The sequence below is a fragment of the Gossypium hirsutum genome, chromosome D02 (assembly GCF_007990345.1).
Source record: "Gossypium hirsutum isolate 1008001.06 chromosome D02, Gossypium_hirsutum_v2.1, whole genome shotgun sequence".
NCBI classification, from domain to species: Eukaryota; Viridiplantae; Streptophyta; class Magnoliopsida; order Malvales; family Malvaceae; genus Gossypium; species Gossypium hirsutum.
In genome coordinates, this window is record NC_053438.1 from 56,422,883 (window position 1) to 56,438,999 (window position 16,117).

Consider the following 16,117-nt stretch of genomic DNA (forward strand, 5'->3'; position numbering starts at 1 on the left):
TCCCCTTAGATCAAGAAACTCCTAACCTTTCCAAAAGGTCCTCCCAAAAGCAGCTTGAAAATTTTCACGACCAAGTGCACATGTTGAAGGACCAAATGTTGCAACAGAATATGAGGTACGAATAACAACAGCTCTTTCATCAGGAGCAGCTTAGGAAAAATAAAGAAGCCTTTTAGAAAATGCAATCAAACCATTCTAAACACCACGACAACATCATGCCCTTGCAAGAAGAGGGTTATAAGGAAGTGGTAACAGGAAGTAAATGCCTTTCGTCAGAATGTCCAGGCATTGCACCCTAATGTGCATGATATGGGCTGGATTTTCTACTCTAATAATCTTTTATCCCCAAAAATTATGTTTTTCGGCTTGCCTCCAAAGTTTAAGGTGCTAAAAGGAAGTTTCCGAAAAAAGAAGAGACTTGCGGGCATACCTGATGCAATATAAAAATTACATGAATGTGTAACCTCCCAAACCTGGCTTGGACTTTATGGCTGAATTCTGAAGGCTACATTGGCTATCAAAATGGCCTAGTTAAAATTTCGTATTTCAAACATACTTCTAAACCATTTGCTTATTGGTTCAGAACTAGTGAAATCAAATGTTTCTCTTAATTTTGTAAAAAAACATGTTAATTTTAGAAATTAATTGATTTTAGTAATTATATTTGTAATGATTAATTACTTTGAAAACGAAGTTGAATTTTATGAAAAAATGGTCTTTAGTATTACAGTGGAAAAGAGTGATATTAACAGATTTTTTCCATTAAAAACCAAGTTTCATTCATGATTATTTGAAATACCAATTTAAACAGTTTTAAAAGTTTTAATGTCATGCAATTAAAATAATCCCATATTAAAACCCATGCCACTGTCGAAATAAAATTGATCATAGTTGTAATAGCCCAATTTGCCCGGGGCCCATTCAGAATAAGCAAAAAAAAACAAGAAAAAATAATTAAATATCTACAGTCCAAATACATAGGCCCAACATGGCCCAAATCGTTTTTAACCTAAACACTAGCCTAGCTCGATATCCCTAACCCAATTAACCTAACACCTAACCCTGGCCCTAATCATCTAAGCCCAAAACAAAATCACAAACAGAAACCTTAGGGCTTCTGGAAACTAAGCCGCCGCAGCAGCCTCGCAACGCGCCGCCTTTGGCCTTCCTCTCTACGCGCGCCACGCCACCACCTCCGTACTCTAGTACCTACAGCAAACAACAAGCCAAGGCAGCAAAAAAGGAAGAAGACAAAATAGCGAAAAAAGAATGAGATTTTTGTATTTTTCTCCTTTTATTATTCTGTATTTTTGTTATAAAACAGATTGTAAACCGAACGAAAAGAAGGACCCCCACTCTACTGTATCACAAAAAAAATTTAAATCAATACAAAAGAAAAGGTTTTCTTTTTCCTTTTTTTCGATTCGGTTCTGTTTTCTTTCTCGATTTCCTTTCTTTCTTTTTCTGTTTTGCACTTAACCATATACATAGAAGCATATATATAGAATAACAAAGAAAAAAAGGGTGTTAGAACTCGTACCTGATTAAGTCCGCCGTCGAATCCCTCGTTGATTCTGATTGGAACCAGGCGGTTGGGGGCTCCGATGTTGAAGCGGCGTTGGGGGGTAGATATTATTAGTTTTTTAAGTTCCTTTTTTTAAAAAAAAAATCAAATTGGCTGCTAATTTTAGGGTTTAGTTTTGTTTATTTATAACGAAAGAAACAGTGCCGTTTAAAGGCCTGCGACCATCGCGGTGACCCGACCCGAGGGTAGGATCCGCGCACTTTCGTTCGTTGGTCTTTTTGCGCAAGTGGTCCCTTGATTATTATAGCGTGTTTAAATAGATCTTTTTATTTCCTTTAAATTTTGCCCCGCATTTTATTATTTTGTTTTAATTGAGTCTACATGAAACGCTGCGTTTTGGAGGGTGGGGAATATTCCCTTTTCAGTCCCCCATGTCATTCGCGCTTTGTAATTTGGACCATTCTTTTTATTTATTTTAGATTTCTCCCCTGAATTACTGCTTTAATGCCAATTTTGTCCTCTGCTTTGTTATTATTGCTAAAATTGTTTAGTTTATTATCTTTACTATTGTTATTATTGGTATTATTATCATATTAGTTTATATATTTAATTATTTTCATATATATATATACACTGTTTTACTTTATTACATACTGTTATTTTAATTCTTTTTCTATTCTAATGCATTAGCATATATTTTATGTTAATTATATTATTTATACATTTTAATGAGTTATTTTTATAATACTTTTTCTTGGAATGTTTATTCATATATACTTTTATGCTTTAAAAATCAATAATATTTTTATGTAATACTATTTTATATATATAATTTGTATTAAGTTTTTTTATTATACATATATATATACCTAATGTATCGTCGATTTCATATTTACATTTTTTACTTATTACATATATAACTTATTTCATTTAAAATTTTATTTCATTATGTACTTGATTTATATCAACCTTTTATACATACTATTATACATATATTATCATAATAAAATTTCCAATCCATATGTAATATTATTTAAATTAATATGCATATATTATTTCATGTATTTTGGTTTTCCTCATATACAATATTCACTTTAAATTTCATTTTGATATTATTATTTTATATATAGAATTTATTTTTTATCTTCATTTTTGATTTATTTTAAACTCATATATGTATATTGTTTATTTTAAAATTTTACACATATAACTCATTTTTTTTATATTGATAATTCGTTTATTCTTTGAATGTTGATATTATTAGCATTGGCATAATGTATGATTGAGATTTTTGTTACTATGCTTGTTTGTATTTACCTATTGATTATTTGTAATTCATTAGTTTATGTTATTTACAAATCATCCTTTATGTTATACATTATTATTCAATCGTTTTTTATCCATTCAAAAGATTTCAAATGTCTAAGTTATTTCATACAAAAGTTTTCAAAAATAATGCAATACTCGAAATTTGGAATCCTCGAGAGAATTGAGCCCTAACGTATTGGGTTCCAATTTTCCTCGTTGAATCTGAATAATCGAAAATTTTCTTTAATCAAAACCCATAAATAAAGAGCTCATTCTCGGGAATTCGATACGTTGTGTCCTAACGCATTAGATATGACATGTTATTTTCTCGAGGCGAGGATTTTTCTAATAAATGAAAATAAAGGCAATATTCGATATTTAGGAATTTTGTGAAATCGAGCCCTAACTTACTGGGTTTTGATTTTCTCATTTGACCCAAATAATCAGATATCCTTCTCAAAATGCATAGGTTTTAAAAGTTAGGAGATGAACTTAATTTTGAGGATTTAAAATGTCGCACTCTAACTTACTGAATGTGACAATTTATTTCTCTAAAACAATGAGCCTTATCAGCCAATTCATATTATTCAGGATGAAATGATTGTATTTTAAAATCTTTTTAAAATTTCGACACTAAGACAATAAACAATCGATTCGGTACCAATTTTGGGCGTTTTGAGGGTGCTAATTCTTCCTCGTGCGTAACCGACTCCCGAACCTATTTTCTCGAATCTCGTAGACCAAATTCATTTTTAATGGTGAACCGGTCACACCTAAATAAAAGATCGGTGGCGGCTCCCATTTATTTCAAAAAGTCGATTCCCATTTTTCAAATCCTTAAAAATTGGTTTCGACAGCTTGGCGACTCCGCTGGGGACACCAAGAGAGTCAAGCCGCAAAATTGATTATTTTTGGTCTTATTGTCGAAAATTGAAAAGTCGATTTGAAAAATTACAATCCTCTCTTTGCACTAGTTTGTATGATTACTGTAAATCAAGTTTTATATCTTGGCATCATATTGCATAATGACTGTTTTGTTTTACCCTTTTTAAGTGGGAGTGAGAAGCTACTCCTTCATGAGGTTTTCACCTTTGTTCAGGATAGTGGATCACTTTCGAGATACATCCGTACCTATGTCTTCGTGAGATCTTCATCTCTGTGCAGCCATAGGGAAATGTATTCCCCTGAACCGAACTCGGTCTGTATGAGCCTATAATGGGTGAGGATCAAGGAATATGCTGGTTCGAGTACCTCAACTTTAGAATCAAACTGCATGTAGAAGACCTTAGGAACCAATCCTAGGTAGAGCCCCTCCAAATCCCTAGTGGTTACCCGACTAGGTACTTTTGTTTTCCTTGTTTGCTTCTATTTTGTACTAACCCCTCTTGTTGTGTTTTGATTGCATTCCATTTGCATCTTAGGAAAGATATATTGATTCAAGTTCGATTACTAAATTAGAAAGCTTTTCATGGAATACGAATTCCTTGATAAAATGGAAAATAGTACGACTGCCCGAATATATTCCAAGAAACACAGGAAAGGTGATGAAAGAGCTCGTAACCTTTACTTCGTGGCCCGAAGATTCAAGATGACTATCTAAGAGCCATCGACATTCTAACTTCCTTAAAGGAGCTGATCAGCATTACGAGGATAGACAGACAACGGATTGCGATCAAGATCAAGCAAAAGGAGTAAGAAGAGACATTCTTTTGAAGCTAGCGAGATTTAACGTATGGGTGAAGGAAGGGATCGATGTTGTGTCTTGGAATATGAGGGCGAGGCCGTATACACATATTTGCTTTATGTAAAGAAAATTTTCTTTTAGAAAAGTTTTCTAAATGTAATTGAATCAGAATCAATGTCTCTTTAGGCATGCATTTCATACATCTGCATCATATGCATTAAAATCCATTGAAAGAGTCTAATTGAGTAAATTTATTTCAGCTAATCTGGAAAGCCAACCAACCAAACACATTTACGGTACTCGTCGCAAAACTAAGGAAATGGATCAAAGATTAGAGAAACTGGAGCAAATGCAAAAAAGATATGCAAGAACGGTTACAAGTGCAAATGCAAGAGCGGCTAGATAAAATCTAAGGAGATATGATGAAAAAATTGATCAAAGCTCAAAAAGATGCGATGGCTGAATTGACCCATCTACTAACGGGAGGAGTAGATAAGGGAAAGGGCCCTATGGCCAATCCTGGGGAAGGTAATGAGGATTTGTTATATCCTCCGGGTTTTACTCCACCAAATGTACAATCTGAAATATACCCAAAAGGACCGTCTGTCACAATTAGGTCGCAACAATTACAAACTGGTGTCACGATCCCCACAATTTTCTAGGGACGATCAAGTTTAAGCCCGGGATAAAACCCAATTAACCCTATTACTCCCGATTTTGATAAAAAGCTGAAGAAGGAACGACAAACGTGGAATTACCAAAACAGTGGGAAGATAGGTATAAATGGTTGGAGGAAAAAATCAAAGCCTTGGAAAGCGCTGATAGTAATCAGGGAATCGACGCTAAAGATCTAAGCTTAGTCCCAGACTTAGTACTTCCTCCCAAATTCAAAATGCCTGAATTTGAAAAATACAATGGAACTAGTTGCCTCGAGGCCCACATCACCATGTTCTGTAAAAGGATGACTGGTTACATTAACAATGATCAGCTGCTAATACACTACTTCCAAGACAGTTTGGTAGGGGCAGCGTCTAAATGGTACAATCAATTGAGCCGTACCATGATTGGTTCATGGAGGGACATAGCACATGCATTCATGAAACAGTACAGTCATGTGACAGATATGGTTCCTGATAGAATCACTTTGTAAAACATGGAAAAGAAGCCAAGCGAAAGCTTCAGACAGTATGTGCAGAGGTGGAGAGAAATTGCAGTCCAGGTTCAGCCACCCCTCTTGGAGAAAGAGACGACAATGCTCTTCATCAATACACTGAAGGCCCCGTTCATCACGCATATGTTAGGAAGTGCAACAAAAAGCTTTCCTGACATAGTTATGAATGGTGAAATGATTGAGAATGCTATAAGAACCGGAAAAATTGAGGCAGAAGAGAGTAATAAGAGGTTAGCCCCAAGGAGAAGAGAAAATGAGGTGAACAATACAGGTTACTCTAAATCAGTTACTGTGAGTCAACCAGGAAAGGTGGCTGATAATCAACAAAATTCATCCAGGTAAGATTCTGGCATGAAGACTGAGAAGTTCCAGTTTACGCCAATCCCAATATCGTATCGGGAACTATATCAAAATTTTTTTGATGCATATGTTGTCTCTCCTTTTCATGTGAAACCTCTACAACCTCCGTACCCCAAATGGTATGATGCGAACGTACAATGTGACTACCATGCGGGAATTACGGGGCACTCAATAGAGAATTGCACTGCCTTCAAAAAGCAAGTTGAAAGACTCATCAACATGGGTATTGTCAAGCTTGGTGACTCATCTAGTGCGGAAAATTTGTTACCCAATCATAATTGATAATGGAGTGAATGCAACGCATGAAGAAGAGTGGGAAATGTTCACATCGACGAAAAACAACTGAAGAAGGGACCTTGTTAGATATCCGCCCTTATAACCCTGGGAGTGTTCTAAGCAATTGGAGTGCGAAAGAAATCCCTATAGCATTTAAAGCTTATTTAGAGTAATATTCAGAATGTACTCGTTGCTTTTAGCCTAGGAGCAATGAGAACTTCTTTGTGAAATAGGCTCATGTCTGAACGTTATTATTCTAATGAAATACATCATTATGACCATTTTTGAACCAATGTTCTTCCATTCTTTTGAATAATTATTTTTGATTATTTCATTCTTTTGGATTTTCTTCCACATCATTCATTCATAATCATATTGTACAAATAATCATTCATAAATACATTCTTTGTGGATCCCCAGATATCAATGACATGAATGACGCTGCTACAAACTCAAATTTTCTTTCTGAGCGAGGCATGTGTTTAGAGAGATCTCATGAATTTGAAAATAACATATATTGTAGCTTATCTCCGGACTTGTTGAGGATGGTAGAACAAGAGGATAGACAGATCCTACCTTACAAGGAATCATTAGAAATTGTGAGCTTGGTGAAGAATATAATTGACCTGATTGCAAAGACGAAGCAAGACCTTGTTGAGTCACCTCTAGAGTTCAAAGATGTTGTTATATGATCATACCAGGATATGCCCGGGTTAAGCGCTGATAACAAAATCTGCACAACAACACGATGATAAAAATTTACAGTGTGAACGATGCAATTCTTTGCCGGGGCAATGCCTTTCTTGTTAACTAGTATAGCTTTGCCCGTTTGAAGTCGAGTTTCCATCTCTTCAAGTTTTGTTGGATTTTATCCTGATTGAAGAGGAGGATCCAAAGTTTTCTATCGTAGTTTCGCCCCAAGGCTCTGTGAAAGAAATCTGATACCAAAAGATCTTTCACATACAAGATGAAAGTGGAAGAACTTATGTGTAAAACTTTATTGAGAATCAATAGTTCTAATCAAAGGAGATACCATGGACTTGCCCAATTCCATGAATTTAGATCCAATTTTCAAAAAAAAAAAAATCAATCAAAAAATCCAAAAAAATTCAAAAAAATTAAAAAAAAAAAGAAAAAAAGAAAAAAAGAAGGGAAATCAAAATCAAAATCAAAATAACAAATGAAATGAAAAAGAAAAAGGAGAGGCCAAGGCAAAAACCTGCAAAGGGCGCTTTGTGACCAAAGGTGGATTTGAGTTGAAAACCTGAAAAGGGCGACTCAAATTTTGAGCGAAATAGGGCACGAACATCACCATTATCGAGGAATTCTAATGGGCATTGCTTCATTTTTGAGATAATTGGAGGCTGTTTCATACGCCAATGCCATCATATGCCGATATAAAATTCCAAAGAAGATTATATTGGATAATGCGTTGAGCCTAAACAATAGCACGATAGCTGAGGTCTAAAATCAATTCAGAAGCAAAGACCACAGTTCGTCACCGAATTGCCTAGAGATGAACATCAAGAAAGTTGAAAAAAATGATTGAGATTTGCAAGGACTGGCATGAGGAATTACCATTTGCCCTCATTGCTTGTCGAACATCTGTACTGGGGCAACACCTGTCTCTTTGGTTTACATGATTGAGGTAGTTTTACCTATTGAAATCCCCTCTCTTCGGGTATTAGTTGAGCTAGAGTTGGAGGGATCCAATTGCGATGTGATCAGTTGGACCTAGGAAAAGGGTTAAAAGTTGTTCATTAGGGTCGGATGTACCAGAAACAAATGATACGAGCCCATAATAAACAGGGTTGTCTCAGAGAATTCCACGAGAGGGCTGTATGTTGAAAAGGATCCTTCCTCAATGAAATGATTCTAGAGGGAAATGAATGCCAAACTGGGAATGTCCCTATGTTGTAAAGAAGACCTTTTCAAAGGAGCACTAATCTTGAGTGAGATTGCCAGATCCTGTAAACTCAGATTCAGTCAAGAATTACTTCACCTGAAGAAGAAGAAAGGACCAAGGTGAAAACCAGCAAAGGGCACTTTGAGTTAGAAAAAATATGAAAAATGAAAAATGAAAAAGTAAAAAATGGATAGGCTAAGGGGAAAACCCGCAAAGGGCACCTTAGGCCAAAGGAGATTTTAGTTGAAAACCCGAAAAGGGCGGCTCAAATTGTGATCAGATTGGGGCATATGATGACCTTGCTATACCTGAATGAATAGGAATGACATCTTGGAGCATTGACAGAGTACTGCAGATCTGTTAAACACATGTCAAACTCAGAATGGTCTTCAGAAAGTTTGTACAGAGAAGTTCAAGCTACGATATCTGGGGCACCCAATTTTCATACTATTTATATTAAATTTGTTGTTCTTAGAATACTTCATTCTTTTCCAAGATGCACATTCCCAATCAATTTCTTTGTTATCCTTCTTTATCATTTTTGGTAATTTATTCCTTTCGAGCTATGCTCAGAACCAACTTTATTTTTATCCATTGTTATGACCTTTTTGCAAGCATGTTGCATTGGAATAATGATTAATGGACTAATAAAACTTTCATAAGGGAAGTTTTGCATATTACTCTAGAAGTTTCTAAATAATATAGGAGCCTGAAACAGGACTATTGTTTAGAACGCACTAGGTTTAAAGGTTGGAAATCTGAAAAGGAAGAGTCTAAATTAAGATTTTCTCTTTGGATTTTGTTGTCAAAACATTGATTGAACAAAGTGACAAGATGTCGTGTCGGTGATAGGGCTTCAATGAACAAGCAAGCAATATCACCAAGCAATAAGAGGGGGTTTCCTTGGAGAAGAGAATCCTTCATTTGTGCATAGGCATTTGGTATGACACCCGGGAATGGTGTAAAGGACCAAAGAGTTTCACATTCTATATCCTTGAATTGTGATAGGAAAGAATTGAGAAAATGCCAGATTTTTCTACCCTTGGGTTACAGCGGGAGAAAGATGGTACAAGTTTTGTGTCCTAGTGGATTGAACTTTGAAGTTCATGGTGGGGGCAATATGATTAAGTGTTTCTTTGGAGATGCCAGCCGAGCAAGAAGGTGTTGTAGCTCGTCAGTGATAAAGCCTTAATAAACTTCGAACAATGAGAGCTTAAGCGATAAAGAAAGATCGTTGTCAAAAATGACATTCTGCATTCATGCAAACATCATTTATACATACCTAGTTAGGAGCATTTGACTCATTCTGATCATGACATCCTAATCACTAGGCATAATTAAGTTCATAAAATGAATTATATAGGTCATGTTCCCAGAGAACAAACCGATGAAACTATAAGTCCTAGCTCCCTGTACAGCAGTGGAATAGGCGGAAGATTGTAAATCCTAGCTTCCTGACCAGCAACGGAATAGGTGGAAGACTATGTCCTAACTCCCTGAACAGCAGTGGAATATGCAGAAGATTGTAAATCCTAGCTCCCTGACCAGCTGCAGAATAGGTGGAAGATTGTAAGTCCTAGCTCCCTGAACAGCAGTGGAATAGGGAGAAGATTGTAAGTCCTAGCTCCCTGAGCAGCAGTGGAGCAGGTTGAAGATAGCAGATCTTGCCTTCCTACATCGATAACAAAGCAGATCGAAGACACAAGCCTTGCCTCCCTCGGTTGTAATGGAGCAGGTTGAAGATAGCAGATCTTGCCTTCCTGCATTGACAGCGAAGCAGATCGAAGACACAAGCCTTGTCTCCCTCGATTGTAGTGGAGCAGGTTGAAGATAGCAGATCTTGCCTTCCTACATCAACGGCGAAGCAAATCTAAGACACAAGCCTTGCCTCCCTCGGTTGTAGTGGAGCTGGTTGAAGATAGCATGTCTTACCTTCCTGCATCGACAGTGAAGTAGATCGAAGCCAATGGTCCTATCTCCCTGAAGTTGCAGTGGAGTGGATCGAAGCATCAATTCCTATACCTCTGAAGATACAGTAGGTTGGAATGAAACAACCAAAGTCCAGCACGACCGGGCAAATTGACCATTTTTAGTCTTTGCTCCGTTCCCGTTATATAACAACGAGCAAAGAGGGGCAACTGTAATAGCCCAATTTGCCCGGGGCCCATTCAGAATAAGCAGAAAAAAAACAAGAAAAAATAATTAAATATCCACAGTCCAAATACATAGGCCCAACATGGACCAAATCGTGTTTAACCTAAACACTAGCCTAGCCCAATATCCCCAACCCAATTAACCTAACACCTAACTGTGGCCTTAATCATCTAAGCCCAAAACAAAATCACAAAAAGAAACCCTAGGGTTTCTGGAAACTAAGCCGCCGCAGCAGCCTCACAACGCGGCGCCTTTGGCCTTCCTCTCTACGAACGCCACGCCACCACCTCCGTACTCTAGTACCTACAGCAAACAACAAGCCAAGGCAGCCAAAAAGGAAGAAGACAAAATAGCGAAAAAGAACGAGATTTTTGTATTTTTCTCCTTTTATTATTCTGTAATTTTGTTATAAAACGGATTGTAAACCGAACGAAAAGAAGGACCCCCACTCTACTTTATCACAAGAAAAAAATGAAATCAATACAAAAGAAAAGGTTTTCTTTTTCTTTTTTTTCGATTCGGTTCTGTTTTCTTTCCCGATTGCCTTTCTTTCTTTTTCTGTTTTGCTATTAACCATATACATAGAAGCATATATATAGAATAAAAAAAAGGGTGTCAGAACTCGTACCTGATTAAGTCCGCCGTCGAATCCCTCGTTGATTTCAATCAGAACCAGGCGGTTGGGGGCTCCGATGCTGAAGCGGCGCTGGGGGGTAGATATTATTAGTTTTTTAGGTTCCTTTTAAAAAAAAAATCAAATTGGCTGCTAATTTTAGGGTTTAGTTTTGTTTATATATAACGAAAGAAACGGCACCGTTTAAAGGCCTATGACCATCGCGGTGACCCGACCCGAGGGTAGGATCTGCGCACTTTCGTTCGTTGTCCTTTTTGCGCAAATGGTCCCTTGATTATTATAGCGTGTTTAAATAGATCTTTTTATTTCCTTTAAATTTTGCCCCACATTTTATTATTTTGTTTTAATTGAGTCCGCATGAAACGCTGCGTTTTGGAGGGTGGGGAATATTCCCCTTTCAGTCCCCCATGTCATTCGCGCTTTGTAATTTGGACCTTTCCTTTTATTTATTTTAGATTTCTCCCCTGAATTACTGCTTTAATGTCAATTTTGTCCTCTGCTTTGTTATTATTGCTAAAATTGTTTAGTTCATTATCTTTACTATTGTTATTATTGGTATTATTATCATATTAGTTTATATATTTAATTATTTTCATATATATATATACACACTGTTTTACTTTATTACATACTGTTATTTTAATTATTTTTCTATTCTAATGCATTAGCATATATTTTATGTTAATTATATTATTTATACATTTTAATGAGTTATTTTTATAATACTTTTTCTTAGAATGTTTATTCATATATACTTTTATGCTTTAAAAATCAATAACATTTTTATGTATAATTTGTATTAATTATTATTATTATTATACGTATATATATACCTAATGTATCGTCGATTTCATATTCACATTTTTTACTTATTACATATATAACTTGTTTCATTTAAAATTTTATTTCATTATGTACTTGATTTATATCAACCTTTTATACATACTATTATACATATATTATCATAAGAAAATTTCCAATCCATATGTAATATTATTTAAATTAATATGCATATATTATTTCTTGTATTTTGGTTTTCCTCGTATACAATATTCACTTTAAATTTCATTTTGATATTATTATTTTATATATAGAATTTATTTTTTTATCTTCATTTTTGATTTATTTTAAACTCATATATGTATATTGTTTATTTTAAAATTTTACACATATAACTCATTTTTTTTATATTGATAATTCGTTTATTCTTTGAATGTCGATATTATTAGCATTGGCATAATGTATGATTGAGATTATTGTTACTATGCTTGTTTGTATTTACCTATTGATTATTTGCAATTCATTAGTTTATGTTATTTACAAATTATCCTTTATGTTGTACATTATTATTCAATCGTTTTTTATCCATTCAAAAGATTTCAAATGTCTAAGTTATTTCATACAAAAGTTTTCAAAAATAATGCAATACTCGAAATTTGGAATCCTCGAGAGAATTGAGCCCTAACGTATTGGGTTCCAATTTTCCTCGTTGAATCTGAATAATCGAAAATTTTCTTTAATCAAAACCCATAAATAAAGAGCTCATTCTCGGGAATTCGATACGTTGTGTCCTAACGCATTGGATATGACATGTTATTTTCTCGAGGCGAGGATTTTTCTAATAAATGAAAATAAAGGCAATATTCGATATTTAGGAATTTTGTGAAATCGAGCCCTAACTTACTGGGTTTTGATTTTCTCATTTGACCCAAATAATCAGATATCCTTCTCAAAATGCATAGGTTTTAAAAGTTAGGAGATAAACTTAATTTTGAGGATTTAAAATGTCGCACTCTAACTTACTGAATGTGATAATTTATTTCTCTAAAACAATGAGCCTTATCAGCCAATTCATGTTATTCAGGATGAAATGACTGTATTTTAAAATCTTTTTAAAATTTCGACACTAAGACAATAAACAATCGATTCGGTACCAATTTTGGCCGTTATGAGGGTGCTAATTCTTCCTCGTGCGTAACCGACTCTCGAACCTGTTTTCTCGAATCTCGTAGACCAAATTCATTTTTAATGGTGAACCGGTCACACCTAAATAAAAGATCGGTGGCGGCTCCCATTTATTTCAAAAAGTCGATTCCCATTTTTCAAATCCTTAAAAAATGGTTTCGACAGCAGTCCCAAAACAAATATTAAAAATAAGTTGAAAATACTGTAAATATAAAAACATCCGAGTTGCTCATCCAAAAGCCATGTCCAAGTCCTAACCTCGAGGATTATTTGAAAAATAAATCGATAGACTAAAGAGTGAACTAATAAGCTCAATATGATTCATAAATCAAATAATTAGTATAAGACAGTAAATGTAGCATTCAAGCTAGTAATTAAATAGGGAATTAAAACAGTACAGATTCACAGTTTTCAATATGCATGAGCATGTCGATGCAATATTTTTAGAGAACTTCATACCCAAGTCCACTACACATCATAATAAGAGTTCCTCATAACTCATCCATCCAAAAACATACCATATTATAGACAAGCCACTAGTAATTGTAGTCAAGCTGCTAGAAATATATGTGGACAAGCCGCTAGATATGCATATATACTGCCAGAAATATGTGGAAAAGCCATCAATAATTGTAGTCAAGCTGCCAGATATGTGGTTAAACTACTAAAATTGTAGTTATACTGCCAGAGCTTCCTCCTTTCATAAACGTCCCAACCCCAATGCAATGCAGTATGACATACAATGAAAATAACAAAATTAGTACAATAGGCATGACTTTAACATGCGATAAGATTTATTAGAAACAATAGGCATGTTTTCAACATGCATTTAGATTTATCAAATACAACGAATATGATTTAACATGCTATCGGTAATAGTTGCAGAATAGTGACAATAATTGATAAGTCTAAATTATATAAGTTTATTTAGCACATTTTTATATGGAACTTAGGCATATCTCGAGCATTTAGATTACTGATTGTGTAATTATGGTTCATATTGATACATTGGGCAAATTTATAATTTTACATGATTAGGTGTTAATTTTAAATAATTTCACTTTATTATTTTATATGTTAATTTCTTGCTTGAAATGTTGCAGTATGGACCAATAAATTATTCAATGTTGGTAGTTAGTAAGGACACAAATGCAAATGAGCTAATTATCCAACAATATGGATGGCAAGCAGATGAATTGGACTCAGAAAAATTACTCTAACCTAGCTTGGAAGATGGTTTCTGAAAGGAATTATTTTACTTTGTACTTGGGTTGCCAAACAGTCCAATAAGGGGAAGAGGAGCCCAAATTCGAAAAAGACATGAAAAAACAACCCAAATCATCTTTGGAACAATTAGAGAAAGGACCTTACATGTGTGAAAAAATTAAAAATCGGGACCAATTAAGTCCCTTGATTTCCGTCCAACCCCATGCCTTGAATTAAGGAAGAATCAGTCACAAATCAAGCAACCAACAAACTCTTATCCTACAAAGCAAGGCCCACCATGCATGGGAAATTCTCAAGGGATGTGCATGCTATTTTTAGCAAACTCCCAAGCTCTTCTTCAAGTATAAACAGCCCCTTCTATTCACTTTTTAGTCCATCCTTTATCCTTCATCCCTCATTCTTCAATCATCACTCATCACTCATTCCTCTTTTCTCTTTCATGCCTAAAACCTTTCATTTCTCTCCATCTCCCCATTTTCCCTTGGCAAGCATTTCCTTAAAAGAAAAGCTATCTTGGCCAGCCACCTTGAGGAGCAATTTGCGAAGGAGCAACTGCGAAAATCGGAGGAAGCCACCACAAATAGTTTTAGGGAAATTCCCAGATTCATATAAAAGTTTCTTCTTCCTTTATCTTTAATTTGTTCTTAGTTTTTAAAAAAGTTTGCAAATTGTTTGATTGTTTTTCCGTTAATGATGATGACTTAAATTGTTTCAGCTAGAATAATTGCAATGCTTTGATTAAATTCATTCAATTCATGTTTATATTGTTCTATCCTTAGTTGTTCATTCTTCCAACTAAAATCATTCATGTTATTCATGCATTAAAAGATGTTTGAATGCATTAGAATTAGTTGCCTAATTCGACCCATATGGTGATTAATGAACACAATAATTAGAAGGTGAATGCTTAATTTATATCCGACCCAAAATAAATTAAAGGTTCATAATGATTCCAAAAGAATACTATTACCCTACATAGCTTTAGGTTTATATGATTAAATTGTTTCAAACCGACCCAGTCCCTGTTACTTCACATAAATTCTAAGGAATCCTTAGTTAAATATTAACATAGAAATATGCATGTTTTTCAAAGTATAAGACTTCGGGAGAACTTATATGAGATTCCAAGTTAATGAATGATCGAGTTGCCATAGAATTTTTTTCCAGAACATTGTTAAAAAAGATAAAAAATGAATTGAGTCAAGTGTTGAAATATTTCTAGCTTATTCATGTTATTGTTGTTAAAAATTTTGAATTGTTGCTAAACTATTTCATTGCATGCTAAACCATCTCATTGCATTTTTCATTGCATTTAGGTTAATTCATTTGCACATAGTTGTTTAATTTAATTTTAACATCCATCACCTTAAAATATTGTGTTTTCTTGACCAACTTGTAAAACATTAATTTTATAGCTATTGATTTCAACACAGTCCTTGTGGAGACGATACTCTTTTTACTTACTTTTTACTTGACAACAAATGTGTATACTTGCACATTCCATCACAAACCAAGTCTTTGCCATCGTTGACTGGGACTGTTAATTTAATCATTATTTGTGAAATTATTTCTTGCAATTTGGTTTATTTATTCTTATCTTTATTTAATTAATATTTATTTATTTTTTGTGTTTTTCTTTTCAGGTGTTTATGATCATAGATTGAATCATCGATTTACTCCCTATAGACCCTGAAGTCGAGTTAACATTTAGACAAAGAAGATGAGAAAGACTAGCCCAGAGACAAGCCGAAAAAATGGACCTTGAAAATCAAAATGAAGTTCAAGGGAATGAAGGTGTTAATGCTTGTAATTCAATCTTTATTGCTGATTATAGGGATCAAGCTGTAAGGTAGTATGTTGTGCCACTTTTTAACGAACTTAAATCTGGAATTAAGAGACCGAAGATC

The 16,117-nt window shown here is 34.6% G+C and overlaps 1 long non-coding RNA gene across 1 annotated transcript; it reads right to left on the reverse strand.

Moving 5' to 3' along the window:
• Window positions 1-868: 868 nt before the first annotated feature.
• Window positions 869-1,861, reverse strand: LOC107909857 (uncharacterized). The gene is made up of 2 exons (XR_001687381.2): window positions 1,541-1,861; window positions 869-1,209 (listed from the first exon to the last, which is right to left on the reverse strand). It is a non-coding gene; the product is annotated as an uncharacterized lncRNA (long non-coding RNA).
• Window positions 1,862-16,117: the final 14,256 nt, after the last annotated feature.